Source organism: Poecilia formosa, unplaced genomic scaffold (assembly GCF_000485575.1).
Source record: "Poecilia formosa unplaced genomic scaffold, Poecilia_formosa-5.1.2 Scaffold221, whole genome shotgun sequence".
Taxonomy (NCBI): domain Eukaryota; kingdom Metazoa; phylum Chordata; class Actinopteri; order Cyprinodontiformes; family Poeciliidae; genus Poecilia; species Poecilia formosa.
This window is the reverse complement of record NW_006800160.1, coordinates 294,915-299,297: the sequence shown is the minus strand read 5'-3', so window position 1 is coordinate 299,297 and position 4,383 is coordinate 294,915. Positions and strand designations below refer to the sequence as shown.

Here is a 4,383-nt window from a genome sequence, read left to right as displayed (position 1 = left end):
TTGGCTCTGTAATTTTGGCCCACCCTTTTTTTTCTTTGAAATTGAAAATAATGTGTGAGTCAACAAATAATTATCAGAGCGGCTTTTACATCTGGAAATTTACAAGGTCACCTCCATTTTGGCTTGTTTGGGTCTAGGTCAGGTGTAATACAAGATACACCCTCTAAAATGTTCCTCTTTAGTCTCGTCAGACCACAGAATATTTTCTCAAAAAGTCTTGGGGATCATCAGGATGTTTTATGTTAATTGTAATTCAATTGTAGTTATTGCACCGAAGCACAACAAAGTTCATTTAAGCNGCAAGCATCATGATCTCCAAAGCTCAACAAAAGGTGTGAAGGGAGTTTGCGACATTTCCTCAACCGCTGAAAAACGAGCTGCCCACTCCTCTCAGGCGCTCTCAGTATGGGAGACCAATTTAGCGTGCAGCGGGTCAGCTGGTCGGTCCAACCACCAACCACATGCTAGTGCTGTGCAGTGAATCCCCTCAGCAACACACACATACACACACTTGCTCTGTGAGTGAGATTTGACTGGTATGTACTGCAGGCTATAAATGACACAACTTTGTTTTGAATTATTTCCACCCAATAAGAATCCAAATACTTGCTTGCATCCGCACTCACATGGATCCAGACGTTAGAAAATTAGATCCTCAATAAGGTCGGGACGTTGGTAAAGAAGGGGTGGGGGTGGGGGGGGGTGTACAGGCTCATGACACAGCACATAAAATTAGCCCAGGGCAGACCACCCCCCATACCCTGCAAAAACCCAGCTGTTGTCTTCTCTCTGACTGCAAACTCATTCACTTCATGCAATAACACGCTCTATCAACCCAACGGGCTTCAACCAATTAAATCATAGCACGATGAGACCGAGCTGTTGGTTGGGTTTGGACTACGGGCAGTGATCAAAGCCATGCACGTTTAAAACAACCCCCTCCATCCCTTCCACCCATCACGTGCTGAGCCCCTTACCTGTCTGCTCTTTCTCCAGCAGATTAAACAACACAAACACAAACTAAAGTCCCAATCAACCAGGAGGACGATCCCGTCAAACTGCTAGGTGACCGTGTGGCTGCCAGTCATGACATGGCCAACGGGCGCTTGCTGCTGTGGGTGAGCTGACACACACTTTTACACATGTATGTATGCGTGTGTGTGTGTGTGTGTGTGCTCTTGGGTGTATTGAAAGGGTCAGGAGGAGGGGGTAAGAGGAGGGGATAGCAAAGTTCTTCTGGAGGGCAGCAAAAGGAGCAAAAAACAATTTCAAGTAGTTTTCAGCTTCGATATTAAAGGCTAGATGGATTGTTCATTAGGTTCCTTCTTTAGCTTAAAAAATACAAATACAAATGACTAGTATAGAGAATGATATATTTGTTGTTCAGGTTTTTTTTCATGATTAAAATTGTTCTTCTAGATGTCACTGATGTTTTTATGCAGAAGAGGCGTTCAGGGTGTCCTGGCCGACGGAATGATGACAAAGTTCATCCAAGAACTGGAGACAGGAAACCTGCGACCGGTGCCAGCGAGTCGTCTGTGGAAACATAAAACTCAGAGAGAGACAGACACATGGAGAGAGTGATGGGTTAATGCAGTCTGACAGAGGACCGCTGCTGACCACCAGCACTAATGTACCAGCTCTACTACCACAATGAACCATGAATAAAGAAAGAAGAAAACGTTTTAAACCAAATTGGCTCTGTAATTTTGGCCCACCCTTTTTTTTCTTTGAAATTGAAAATAATGTGTGAGTCAACAAATAATTATCAGAGCGGCTTTTACATCTGGAAATTTACAAGGTCACCTCCATTTTGGCTTGTTTGGGTCTAGGTCAGGTGTAATACAAGATACACCCTCTAAAATGTTCCTCTTTAGTCTCGTCAGACCACAGAATATTTTCTCAAAAAGTCTTGGGGATCATCAGGATGTTTTATGTTAATTGCAATTCAATTGTAGTTATTGCACCGAAGCACAACAAAGTTCATTTAAGCGCAGCCCATCCAAGGTATCTGTGACCAAAAAAGGTCAGCAAGTGGCTTCTGAACTTTCCAATGGAAGCAAAGGTTTATAATTTATGGTGGTTTTCTACAAGTCCATCTGGAGAAAACCCAACCCCTACAACGCTAAGTTGCTTTTGGTTAAGAGATACAGATTGCAGACGATTGAACATCGCCCGTAATCTAAAAGCGGAGAAAGCGGAGCATGATTGTTGATTTGTTTCTGCTCTCTGTTTGCCCTGTGATTGACTTGAGTGTTTCGACTGTGTTTTCTCCATCCAGGCATGAAGCCCCACAGCATGAGTGGAGTGGAGATGAAAAAAAGGCAGGCGGCTCACATCGAGACGGAGACGTAACAGTGAAGTGTCTAAATATTTACATCATTTATAAAACTTAGTTGTATCAATCTTCTCCCCAAAACTGAAAAATGTATTGATAATTAATAAACAATATAAAAAGGGTAATTCATTATTTAATATAATATTTTATGAATAGGTTTTCAAAAGAATAAATGGATCAAAGATTAAAATGGTTGAAATTTTGGGATTTAAAATTATGATTAGAATAAAATAAATCATTTTTGATATGTAGTGACATGTTTAACTTTATTCTTGTAAAAAACAGGCTAATCATTCTTTGAGGTTTCAAAGTGACAAGAAAATATGATGATTCAAATTAAATTGGTCTAAATTGGAGATTTACAAATTAGCAATTATGGAACTGCTTCTAAAATTTACAGACGGTTTGGGTTCAACACGATGGGAAAGATTAATTTCTCGTGTAGGCCTTATATAAAAAGAGGGTCAAAGGATTGACAAAACATAGTTCTAAAGGAGCAGCTTCCTCAAATGTTAAGTTTACTGAGTTATAATATAAAAGGAAAATTACAGGAGGTTAGTTAATTAGGAATGAAGTTTTAAAGAGAAATAAATAAAACTAGAAGGCTTTCATAGTATATTTTAAATTTATATTTAGAGTGTAATATCTTAAGAGATTAAAAGAGGGAATTGTTAAGAAAATAAATTTAAATATGCTAGTTTTAAAACTTAACATGTCTTGATTGAAATAGCCTAATAATAGTTTTGAAATCAGTAACTTGTTCTGATTTCAAAACTATACTTGTAGTTACAGCAGATGGTCTGCTAAGATCTTTTGAACTGCGGGAACTGTGGGAAACTGTGGGAAACTGTGGGAAACAATCAGGAGAAGTTCCAGCTTTTCACACAGATCCGTGAAAAGCCATAAAACAGCAGGAGTTCAGGAGAGTCTGCTCTCACTTCGTTTAAACAAATGGGGACAGATGCCCTTAGACTGTGGCTTGCAGGAAGCTTAAGAAGGGTCAGAGATAACTTCTGGTTGGATGAGCAAAGGTACGCCTTATTTGAATGAATTAAAGACAAGAATATGCCTTTACTATAAAACTTTCTACACAGGAGTAACAAATCAGATTTGCTCTCACAATTCTCCAAAAACGTCTTTGCTTTTCTTTCTTCCTTCTTCTTTTCCATTTGTCTCAGGTAAATGAATGTATGTCTCTGTTCTGCAGTTTTTGTTGTAATTTTATGCGTTGTCGTCTATTGGATTAAACTCTGTAATTCTGTGACGTCAACACTCATTGTTGTTTTCTGTGTGGTGTTGAGAATGAGAATCTCAATCGATGAATCATAATTTGTATTGACACACGGAGCATAAAATCAGCCAAGAAAAGCAATCAGACATTACTTATTTTATTCACTTTCAGCGCTGAAAGGAGACGCTTTACCATTACATCCGAGAAGAGTTTCTAAAAACGTCTGTGCAGCGTCTGAGGAGAAAGAGGAGGGTAGCTGATTATATGAACTGAAGAGACTCCCTGAAATCACACCATGTCTCTGTGGCCTGATAAGTTTCTGTTTCTCATGAGAAATGGACCTTGGTGTCTAATAGAATCAAAAATGTAACTCTTTACTATGGGCCCTTTGTCTAACAGCGTGTGACTCTTTCTCGGCTTTGGTAAAGCATCTCAACATTCCCCCTGTTGGGCTCTAAAAGAGCCCAAAAAGGAGAATATAAACCCTAGAGCAGACACTGTCCCCTCCGGAAAACATCCCCCGAGGCTTTTACAAATGTTGACATACATTTCATCATTTCAGTCATTGATGTCTTTCATTCATGTCATTTCATCTCATTTTATTTCATCTCTATTTTGGGGGCAAAAACGGACAGGGCACCCCGATGCCTCTTAGGCGGTGGATCGAAACCACAATGTCCCTCTTACAGTCTAATGAAGAACACGTAAGGAAATAAAATTTTAAAGATTGTTGGAGTTAAAATTAGAAAAAGGAAATTCAACCGTCCATGGCATGACTTTTTTTGTTTTAGTGGAAGAAAATATTTTCCTGCAG

The 4,383-nt window shown here is 39.4% G+C and overlaps 1 long non-coding RNA gene across 1 annotated transcript; it reads left to right on the top strand.

Annotated features, from left to right (window-relative positions):
* Nucleotides 1-961: 961 nt before the first annotated feature.
* Nucleotides 962-1,695, top strand: LOC103149283 (uncharacterized). The gene is made up of 2 exons (XR_001664268.1): nucleotides 962-1,118; nucleotides 1,443-1,695. It is a non-coding gene; the product is annotated as an uncharacterized LOC103149283 (long non-coding RNA).
* Nucleotides 1,696-4,383: the final 2,688 nt, after the last annotated feature.